This window comes from Strongylocentrotus purpuratus, unplaced genomic scaffold (assembly GCF_000002235.5).
Source record: "Strongylocentrotus purpuratus isolate Spur 01 unplaced genomic scaffold, Spur_5.0 spur5_scaffold_13, whole genome shotgun sequence".
In the NCBI taxonomy this organism is placed as follows: domain Eukaryota; kingdom Metazoa; phylum Echinodermata; class Echinoidea; order Camarodonta; family Strongylocentrotidae; genus Strongylocentrotus; species Strongylocentrotus purpuratus.
The window spans coordinates 28,111,507-28,123,980 of NW_022145598.1; positions in this window are offsets into that span (position 1 = coordinate 28,111,507).

Sequence of the window (12,474 nt, forward strand, 5' to 3'; positions counted from 1 at the left end):
CATAAATACAAAATGAAACCTACACGGGATTCTGCATATTCTCTCCCCGCCTGGGATTCCTTCTTTACTCTTCCTTTGGTGGCACCCGCCGATGACAGAAGGGAAAGGGATGAGTTTGGGGATGCTCTGCACCATGCTGCCATCCTGGAGTCGCTTCATCTCACACTTGTGGAACATGGGCAAAGTGTAATTTAGGCCGTACCAGTCTGGACAAGTTGTCTTCGCCATCTTGGCGCTATCCGATAACACAGGCAAGGCTGTGAAGAATATATTAGAACATTAATTGCTATTTGTTTTCTTCCTCTTCTTATGCCTCTTCTCCTCCTGCCTCACATCCTTATTCATGTCCTTCTCTACCTCCCCCTTCATCTTGCTCCTCCTCCACATCCTCCTCCTTCTACCCGCCCTGTTACTTCTCTCCCTCCCCCTCTCTATCTACTCCTCTTCCTCCTCCCTCATTCCTCCCCTCCCCTCCCCTACCCTACCCTAACCTACCCTACCCTCCCTTCCCCTTCCCCTTTCCCCTCCTCCTCCTCCTCGTACTTTTTATCCTTGCCTTACACCCTCTTCTCAATCTTGAGGATGCAGGTTTTCTTAAAATATTTTGAAACATTTATTAGACAGACTTTTTTCGAATGTGATTTTGTTTGTTTAAGATACCATGTTTATTAGGTCAGGTTTGAAGGCACAAATCCTAGTCAATGATTATGTAATAGTGTCTGCCTAATTAGCTCTGTATACTTATGCTGCTTGTTTTGACACAGCCAGAAACAGGCAGATCTACGCTCTGCTCGCTCATATTTCGCTTCATTATGGTAAATTTGAATCGTGGTCGTAGGACTCAGCTCGGACTTGGTTTTGGCTTCCGTTGGCACCGACTCTGAACGGAATATAAAAAAAGACCTATCAAATGAATTGGGGAAAAGGAACGACGCCAGGAAAACAGACAGACAGAGAAAAAGAAAGTGCGAAGAGGGAAGAAGAAGAAGAACAACAACAACAGCAAGAACGTTATCTATAAACTTATAGGCAAAAGTGATACAAATTAATTTATTAAAACAAATAATGAGCCCAAGCTGCCCCCCTCCCATATAAAGTGTTTTAGCGACACTCATGAAAGAAGGACAAAGAAAAACAAGACTGTAACAAAAAGAATTAGACGGTCACTATCCCCTTCAAAAAGTGTTTTAGCGACGCCCGGAAAGGACTGAAAAACAGAGTCAGATAAAGACTGAGAGAGAGAGCTGGAGAGAGAAAGAAGGGGGAAATAGTGGCTAGACCCATTATGATAATAATCAAATGCATGACGTCATTTCATGAAGCTATTGCCTAGACATACCAGAGGTAGTGGTGTTTTGAGAAGTCGTTGTGTCTGAGCGTTCCGATATCGTACTCGTAGGGCTCGTCGTAGGCTTGGTCGTCGCTTCCGTCGTTGACTGTATGATCACTGAAAATACCAAATAACAATAACAAATAACCATAACCGAGGTCAATGACGATGCATAACATTATTTTCATATAAATTATTTCCCCGCCGGCTGTCTCCACGCACTCTAATTCAGGGTATGGGGATAGGATCGAGAGTGGGGGGGGGGGGGGAGAAAAAAATAGAAAAATGCTTTTCCTGTGGGAAATTCTATATTTAAAAAAAAAAAAGTTCGAACAGAGGACCGCGAGGTACTTTCTTTTTAATCATCATCATCATCTTCTTCTTCTTCAGTTGCAGTACCGGCTACCGTCATATATTGTCGTACTGGTGAGGTGCAGTGCAGAATGTATGTACAATGTCTATTAATGAAAGATAAAGCGAAGTATGTGCAAGTAAAAAAAAAAAAATGTGGACATTTTGTTTACACCCTGTAGAAAGTCTTTTCATGTTATTTGCTCATAATTGGCCACCCATTAATTAATGGCCCGATACTATATTATATTACACCTACTTTCATCGCAGTGTCTCCCTTGAAACCCACTTGAGCAGGTACAGTTGTAGCCTACCATAGTCTCTTCACACCAGCCGTTGTTACAGAGGTTTATGTCACAATCTGCGAAATAAGTAATAAACAGGATAAAACTCATGTCATAAATTATAAGGCTTCCAAGTGGTACAATGGATCAGTGTATTTAATATCTTTAGCGTAGTGCCCGGATGACAGATCAATATATGACAGAAAATAATAATAATATTGTATGGCTTTGTTTTCGTGTGATACAAGAATATATTGCTCTCGCTATTACTTTGTTGGACTCGTCCAATATTGTCATAGCGATAGCAATATATCGACGAATTCAATAATGTTATAAACTCGTCTGCCGTTCCACCGTTATCAAACGAATACCAACCAATGAAATTATCAACCCTCAATAATTATTACTCAAATCACCCAGTAGCCTGAAATTAATTATCAAATAATTTGCTATTAATGGAGTACCAGTCAAGTCTTCTCGCTCTTTTGAACAGCTTTCTGATTATACGATTGCTGCTACTCTTCGACTGGAACGATTCATTTTCACAATCTAAATAGTGGTGGTAGTAGTAGTAGTAGTAGTAGTAGTATTAGTAGTAGTAGTAGTTGTAGTATTAGTAGTAGGAGTAGTAGTAGTAGTAGTAGTAGTAGTAGTAGTAGTAGTAGTAGTAGTAGTAGTACCAGCAGTAGTAGTAGAAGAAGAAGTTAGGAGTTGATATCAAACATTTATGATATCACTGAAGTTCGTGTTATCTGCATGTAGATTTATTAAACAAAGAAATAAATTTGACATAATGAGAACAAAAATGAATACAAAAATGAAACCTACACGGGATTCTGCATATTCTCTCCCCGCCTGGGATTCCTTCTTTACTCTTCCTTTGGTGGCACCCGCCAATGACAGAAGGGAAATGAATGAGTTTGGGGATGCTCTGCACCATGCTGCCATCCTGGAGTCGCTTCATCTCACACTTGTGGAACATGGGCAAAGTGTAATTTAGGCCGTTCCAGTCTGGACAAGTTGTCTTCGCCATCTTGGCGCTATCCGATAACACAGGCAAGGCTGTGAAGAATATATTAGAACATTAATTGCTATTTGTTTTCTTCCTCTTCTTATGCCTCTTCTCCTCCTGCCTCACATCCTTATTCATGTCCTTCTGTACCTCCCCCTTCATCTTGCTCCTCCTCCACATCCTCCTCCTTCTACCCGCCCTGTTACTTCTCTCCCTCCCCCTCTCTATCTACTCCTCTTCCTCCTCCCTCATTCCTCCCCTCCCCTCCCCTACCCTACCCTAACCTACCCTACCCTCCCTTCCCCTTCCCCTTTCCCCTCCTCCTCCTCCTCGTACTTTTTATCCTTGCCTTACACCCTCTTCTCAATCTTGAGGATGCAGGTTTTCTTAAAATATTTTGAAACATTTATTAGACAGACTTTTTTCGAATGTGATTTGGTTTGTTTAAGATACCATGTTTATTAGGTCAGGTTTGAGGGCACTAATCCTAGTCAATGATTATGTAATAGTGTCTGCCTAATTAGCTCTGTATACTTATGCTGCTTGTTTTGACACAGCCAGAAACAGGCAGATCTACGCTCTGCTCGCTCATATTTCGCTTCATTATGGTAAATTTGAAAGCCAACTATTTTTCAGCAGTATTCAACAAGATATTACGGATATGTCAAGTCAAAATAATACTTACCGAAGGACAAGCAGGTTACGGTACCAAACAGCAACTTCCAAAATACACCTATCTTTGGGTCTCTAGCCTGTTTTTAGAAAAAAATATTAATATTGTTCAAATCAGTAAGAACAAGAACAATAACAACAACTGAAAAAAACTGTGATGAGCATATTGATACGAATAATAATGGGAATACTGATAATGGTGATGATGATTTTTACGAAGGTATGTATAAGAGCAATTACCGTAACTTATACCACACATACATGTTTCACTAACATAACCTAATGGTTGAGAAACTTGTAAACGAGATTTTATAAATGTTTTCTTGGCCAATTTCTGAGTTTTCCAGCAAATTTAATAAAACGTTTATTTAATTTAGCGTAAACACTATTTTTGGTGGAGATTATCATTTACTTCAGGGGATCGGACAGGTTTTTTTTAAATTTCACATATTTACCTAGGGGGTAAACAGGTTTTTTAGACATGATATGCTGTCAAAGGTTGGTGGGTATCAACGTGTTCAGGGAACCTCCCTGCACAATTTCAAAGTGGACCATCTTGACATGTTCTGCTGGAAGAATAAGTGCGGCCATTTTCCAAAATTACTGTTGGACTCTTCTTTGAGATTACGTTTTAGAAGAACCCCATTTTACCATGTGTGAGATGTTATATGAAATGGAATTGCATTTCGTACAAGATGATAACGCATTTTATGAAAATTTCATTGATACTTGTCATCATATGTGTTCTTGCTTGCATTTGGATTGTGTTACCTTTGAATTACCAAAAACTACGAAACCAGCATTCGAGATAAACACCTTATGATCCCTCATTACAATAAGTTAAGGGACATCTATATAGAGGCCGAGCGCATTCAAAACGCATCACAAAAGGGCGCGCAATCAGGTATAGGCAGTGGCGGATCAAGGGGGGGGGGGGGCACCCCTGGGAAAAAAACGTGTAAAACACGTTAGTTTTACCCCTTTTTTTTTAGATGGGCCCCCTCCCCTGGCGCTCAAGGGGGGGGGGTGCGAATTTTCAAACTTTTGAGGGCAAATAAAAATAAAAAATTAGGGCTCACTACCATTAGTGTCACCGTCAATTATTTTCAGAGGGGTGGGGCTGTTTATTCCTAGGTCACATTTGCTCTACGGCTAGGATAGGTTCGCCGTATCGACCGTACGTGGGACGTACGTTGGCCTTGCGTTTTATATAATCAAGGGGGTGAAGCGGTAGCAAGAGTCTGGCCGCACGGTCGCCGTATGATACCCCTTCGGCCGCCTTGCGAGCATCTTGCAGCTATCTTGCGTCTGCCTAAGTATTTGTAAAAAAACCTACGGTCATCACTTCAAAAGCCGTACGGCAGCCGCAGGTTTTCTGTCTCCACAAATTTAAAAAAGCCGTGCGGCTACCCTAACATATGTGACCACTACCGTATGTCACCGTGGGAATGCTGCGGCAGCTCTATAAATGCTATTGGCCGTAGATATTTTTGACCGCATGACCGCGGCGGCAAATGTGACCTAGGCATTAGTGGATCGAAATTACTGGATAATTACGAACCCCCCCCCCCCCCCCCTCTAAAAAAAATGAAATGGAAGCTCTTATTATCAATAATGTGAAAGAATATGTTTTGACCAATACGTGATGATACAAATTTTGCCGGGAAACCGTCTGCTCATTGATATATTTGGTAAATTATTATATCTATCCGGACCGGATAGATATCGCGCACGTGTCATGTAGTCCCATATACATCTTTCTGTGAATATTGCTTGTAACTTTTCCAATACTGGGCCAAATTTCTTATCATTTTGATGATTCCAGAACTTTGCAGTACACACCAATACTTATATGCTAGATGATCAACTTTTTCTGATCGATTTCACAACGTTTCGTTCACAATGCAATCGCATGACCATTACTGGTCTTTACCTTTAAAGGATAGATATTGATAGTATCTACCATTATTTTACGTTGTTATGCACGTTACGGTAGAAACAAGCTGGTGGTAATGATACGCTGATTAAAAAACCCCAATACCATTATGCACTATCAGACAATTAATTATCGACCTTCTTCACATTACCTTAATGAATATTTTCGGCATGGATGATCTGAGTGACAATATGCATTTTGTCTAAGCTGATAAGGACCCCGACACGTATAACCGTTAATAGTACATCCCTTATTGATCTAATTCTTGTGTCAAATAATTTGAAATGACTTGAGAATGGCACACATTCTATCGGTCTAAGTGATCATTTATTGCTTTACCTTGTATTGAAAGAAAAACCACCACCCTCTATATGTTCTGTGAGTACCTACCGTTCATTTAGAAACTTTAATGAAAATTCTTTAAAAAATGATGTTAAAGATATAAACTGGGATAATTTGTACTTAAAGGCAGGCTTTACTACTTCAGCCAGAAGGGATAAGACCACACAGCGAGCCAGCAAGGTCACTGTGACTGGTGGCTATCTCATTAACTCAGCTCTCATTTAACATAAGAAAAATAGGATCAAGGGGGACCAACAGGCACCAATTGGGGAAGTTTTCTTTATAGAGGGAGCAAGTAGCTACAAGTAGGACAGTGTGCCTTTAAACAATCACAATGTTGAGTATATTTTCAAATGTAAATTCAAAGACATTTGAGATGTTCATTTACCGTATGCCACAGTAGGAAACGTTCTAGGGGATCACCTTGGATTACCAACGAATATCTATGTATCGCAAGAGATAGGAATTATTTTAAACGCAAATTTGATAAACACAGAACTACAGACTACTGGTAAAAGTTTAAAGAATTGAGAAATGGGACAAATGCACTGAACAATAAGTTAAAGAAACAATATAATAAGAATCTTTGCATTGAAAATGGTAATGATATGAAAAAATCCTGGAGAGTACTCAAAAATTTACTCCCAACGAAAGATGCCAATTCTGATTATTAAATTTTTGTAAATGACCAAATTATAGTAGACAAAGGAAGAGTAGCAGAATTGTTTAATGAAAGTTTCAATAATATTCAAAGCCAATTAACAGGAGCGAATGATTCTCATCTCAATATAAATGCATTGCACACATTTCCGCAAACAGCACATGAATTCAAATTTACAGAGATCGAGGAATGTTTTGTATTAAAAGAACAACTCAAGCTTGATGTTTGAAAAGCAGTTGGTATTGATGATCTTCCCCCAAAGCTACTTAAAATAGCTGCCCAACATAATTATGTTAGAGTCTTCTTGTTCAATTGTTCATTGTCAAAAGGATACGTTCCTCAGGAATTCAAAGTTGCTATTTAACCCCTATACATAAAGGTGAAAACAAAATGGAATTAACTAACTACCGACCTATTTCTATTCTCCTCACAATTTCAAAGATATGTGAGAAGGCTGTACACAATCAGATATATATTTTTTTTTACTTATTACATTCTTTGGTAAGTGAACGGCAATCAGGTTTAGACCCGGGCATCCAACTCTAACTTGCTTGACCGAAATAGTCGAAGTATATACTTGACAATATGGACAAAGGTCTGGTCACTGGAGCCATTTTTCTTGACCTGAAAATGGCGTTAGACGTTATACCACATCCATTAGTTATTCAGAAAAATGTTATTGTATGGTATTGGGGGAGTTGAACTTAAGTGGTTCGAGTCATACCTATCCATTAGACAACAATGTGTATTCTTGCAAGGGACGAAGAGTAATTTTCTAACTGTGAAATCAGGAATTCACAAGGATCAATACTGGGGCCATTAATTTGTTTGCCTCTATGTGAATGATATTTGTAACCTGCAACTCCATTCTAAGACAAAGATTTCCTTATATACGGATGACACGGCAGTATTTCATCATAGAAAGGATTATACAGTTTGTGAATCTCCGAACATCTCCGAACAGACTTTCCAGTATCTACACATTTAGTACATTGTATTGTTTCGAAATGTATCATGTATATGCTTATATTGGAACGGACAAAAAGTAAAATGGCAATGAAATTAAATCATATTCATGGTGGCCATTTTCATATGATTGAAATAAAAACATAAAATACTTACCATTTTACAGATCAATCTTCAAGGGCTTCAAGCACGATGATAACCTGACGTCTTTCTCGGATAATAAAAATAACAAATCCGGAAGCGAAGAATAAAGTTGCTTGATTTACAGAGAGGCGGGAAATATTAACCGTAATATTCAAATTGTAAGCTATAGCGATCGATCAACGGAGATCAATTGAAATCGGAAAAGACATATGACTTGATATCTTCCTTCGACCAATTGTAAATGATAAATGATACTTTTTTTTCTTTTCTGCGGGCGGTAAGTTCGTATGAAAACGGGATCGATATTAACAGACAGATTAAAAAAGGCAGAGTGGATCGAAATTATGGGATAGCATTAAAATATATATTTTTATACCATCCACCATTTGTGTTGTTGAAATGCACGTTACGATAGAAACAAGGTGATTAATTTGATAGGCAATATACAAGGCAATCAGACTATTAATTTGATATCGATCCTTATCACATTAACCTTCACGTTAATGCTCCCGCTTTGGTAGAATAATGGATAATAATAATAATAATAATAATAGGCATTTGTATAGCGCCGTCTATCTAGACAATGCTATTCCGAGGCGCACGAGAAAAGTAGAAAGAATGAGAAAGTTTGGACGAGAAAGTTCGGATGAGTGTCATAGTGCCAAGTACAGGTATTATTAAAAAAAGATAATATTTCAGCTTGGATTTAAAGGTCTCTAAGGAAGTTATGATTCTCAAATTAAATGGTAAATTATTCCAAAGACAAGGTGCTGCAGATGAAAAAGCCCCTTCACCACCGGCTACTCGTGTCTTTGGGATCTTAAGAAGATGCTGGTGTGATGATCTTAGACTACGAGCTGGTGTATAAGGCATAACAAGGTTTTGTAAATAGTTTGGTGCTAATCCGTTTACAGCCTTCCATGTGAGGAGAAGGATTTTGAATTATATGCGCTTGCGGATTGGCAACCAGTGCAGTTTTTTGAGAACAGGAGAAATTTGATCATATTTAGATGTCCCTGATAAAACCCTGGCAGCTGCATTCGGAGCACGTTGAAGTTCGTCAAGATTGCGTGAAGTAATATTGAAAAGAAGAGCATTGCCAATATCTAATCGAGATAAAACAAATGCATGTATAAGCAAAGCAGCAGACTTATGGTCAATGACTTTTCGAATGCTATTAACATTATGGATGTTATAATAGTATACACTGATTGACAGATTTATTTCACGTGGGCATCCATGCACATGTTGATGTCAAATATAGCACCGAGATTTCGAACTGATGGAGCAGCCCGAATCTGGGAGTTACCAATCTGTATATTAGTATTACGGTCCTTGATCAAATGATGTTGCGACTTAGAAGTATAAGCAAGTCTGTTTTTATTATACTCTCATTTAATTTCAACCTATTTATGAGCATCCATGACCTCATATCTTCTACAGTAGCCTGTAGACGATGCCTGACAGAAATTTCACTTGCAGGGTCGGATGGGTCGAAGGAAAGGTACAATAATCTGGCACCGTTTCGTTCCGAAGGTTGGTACTTTCAAAGGTTCGTTTATTCGAATTTTCAAAATGACTAAGGGTTCATTCTACTTTGAACCGAGGTTTGCAATTATCAAAATTAAAAGTTATCTCTTCGTTTCGGAAGAGAGAGCCCGATATTTCATCTTTCGACTTATATCATCATTTGAAATGACGAGCATTCGGAATTAAGAACTTATGAATTATTTATCTTTCTGATTTAGAAATCTTCGGATTCAAGTGCGGAAGAAGAAAACATTCAGAAACGAAAATGGGCTATTCAATTCCCACGCCCACCCCTTCGGAGCAAAACACTTAGCTTTCGGAACAATGAACACACTGGTAAAAAAGGGTTTGGGTGTTCGTAATTATTCTTCCTCATACAAAGGACATACGAGTACCCCTGGCCGCGCCCAAACTTAAAAGACAAATAGCCAGTATGACATTGGTTGTCTTTGTGAAAGTTTTATTTACCATTTTGAAAGATGCAGTATCTACATTTAGCATAGTTTATTATCTCATCGCCATATACAGGAATGTTGACCCTAAAATGGACATCCTTTGCCATTTTAAAACAGCCATAGCTCTGTAATTTGTGGGTCAAATTCTTTGACTTTGACACATTTAGAACAGTTATTACGTGATATATCTTACAAGAAGGAGGTGAAACTAGAATAGAATTACATTGGGGTGATACATGGGTTGGTAAGAATCTGCGAGTTGTGAACGCTTTATTTACCGTTTTTAACGAGAAAGATGCAGTCGTCAGCATAATTAATTATCTCATCGCCATATTTGAACATAACGAAATAAATGATGCTCTCACCAGGAAAGATCCATCTCAAATATTGTAGTTGATACTTTGCATATGTTTCTTATCAACCTACTCATTTTGATTAGACGCAGGTAGACTTGGTGCACTAGAACTGATAAAGAAATTCACTGAACTTGATCGAGAGAAGCTGATTAATTGGTCACTTTTGGAAGGGTTTCTCTCCTCTCAGATGCAGGTACTTGCTGTTTAGTCTGTATTGGCCTTGAGTTTAAAGCTTTGAAGTGGCCATTAAAGAGTGGATCTGAACAAACTCAAGCTTTTGGGGGAAAAAATCTACACTGCAAAAATAGTACCAGTGAGAGCTGCGGGATGCAAAGGTGAATAAGATTCCCCTAATTTGGGATGAAATTTATTCACTGACTTGTGCATGTATAGTGCCGATAATCGAACGCTTATCTATATGTAATTTAGTCACGGACTCGTGGTGTACTGTCATTTAGACATCAAATTCTACTTGAGACTGTAACGTTCATGCCCAGACGTTTCAATTATCGTCGTTATTATTTACCATTTCTTGCCATATTTGAAGTGCGCATTTACAGTTCAAGCTTTGTAATATCAAGTAGATATTATATATGACCCGTGCAGTACTACAAAGATAGCTGCTAATAATGAGTATTATTATTATACATATACTGAGTTGTATGACTCTAAAATAATGTTGTTCTTTGTAATATGTGGAATACACTGGACACTTTCATGTAATTGTTTATTTCGATCCCCGACACGGCACTAATGTCCTTTGGCAAGACGTTAATCTACATTTGCCACTCTCCACCCAGGTGTTCAATGGGTACCCGGTAGGATGCGAAACTTAATGTGCTTAGAGTACGTTTATGCTCAGTTTTCAAGGCAGAATGAGCGATTTGAAACGCTCATCGTAATCGCAGTTCCACGGTGTACTGTTTATGCTCACTACTTTGGCTCCTCCAGGCAATTCTGGCTGGGTGACCTTGCAGCTGGATTCGCAAACCTGCACTGCGCATGCTACGTAGACCCACTAGAGGTCAGTGCGTTGACCCCATTTAAACGCGTTTATGCTTCCCCAGAATCGCCGATCGTAAACGCACCTTTTTGTGAGTTTACGATCGCCGTTTTTCGGTGAATCTACAAAAATGAGAAAGGACGCAACCGTGTTTTTAACTAAACGCGTAACAGTTGCCTCATTCTGGCCAGAAAAAGCTGAGCATAAACGTACCCTAAGATGAGCAAGTGTGCGTTTGTCAAAATGACGCCTGGTTGGAAAGCTCCCTAGGCAGTGGAGAATCTGCATGCATTGTGTGCGGGCAAACGTGAATCCGACGACCGGGGTAATAATGTGTTCTGTGCCTAGAAACAAAGTATTAGACGCATTATGAATGTGAGCTATTATTATTATTATGTATATGTACTCTAAATATGCCTACTCGCCGTACTTTTGTATTTCTTGGGTATTAACATCGACACTTATATTTTATATGTGGTATGTGTTTAATTACGCTGTAACGGCTAGATCAATGCGTTATTTTTGTTTAATGGTAATTGAAGAAGAAGAATGTAGTTCTTGAATCTTCAACCAAAAGATGTCTACCTTGATGCTCTGTAAAACGAGGGGACACCATTATATGAGTATTTTGAGAGTTATTTTTTTAGTTATTTTGTATAATCAATTGCTTCCAACTATTTAATTATTTGCTAACAAATGTAAGAATAACAAAGGTAAATAGATTTATTAACGAAATTTTGGGTGCGATACAATGCCAGATTTTAACTTATTTTGTTTGCAAGATGTTTTATTCATATTCTATTACTTTGCTCTTTTATGTGATTATGTGGATTCATGTTAGTCAAAGCGTGCATTATTTACATTTACCTCCTTTGTATGGTAACAAGTTGCAAAAAACAGCTTGATAAAATCATTATTGATTTCTCTTTTGGAGTCAATCGGGTGTGCGGAAAGGGTGTGTGTGGGGGAAAGGGTGAGAGACAATGTGTGAGTGAGTTAGTGCGTCTGTGCGTGTGGGGTTCGTGTATTGTGCGCGTTAGTGTGTGTGTGTGTGTGTGACAATAATTCAAACTTTACTACATGACAGGTGGCTAAACATAAATATACAATGACTGTCTATGTCACAGTCCAAACCAGAAATGTGCCTTGAACGTAACAGACTACACTTGATTGTGATTAAATAATTTGAGAATATATCATTTTATGTGAATTATCTTGAATATTAACAACAACAAACAATATTCATATCATTAAACTATCATTGATATTCGATAAGTAAAGAGTCAGTAAAATAATCAATCAAACTATGTACAATACTTAGTTGAAATTAGAGGAGTTTGAAGTGGTGTATGATTGCACTCCTCTGTAAACAATCGAATAGCCCAATGAGAGTCATGAATATTCATACCTTTGCTTTTTGAATAGGAAACGT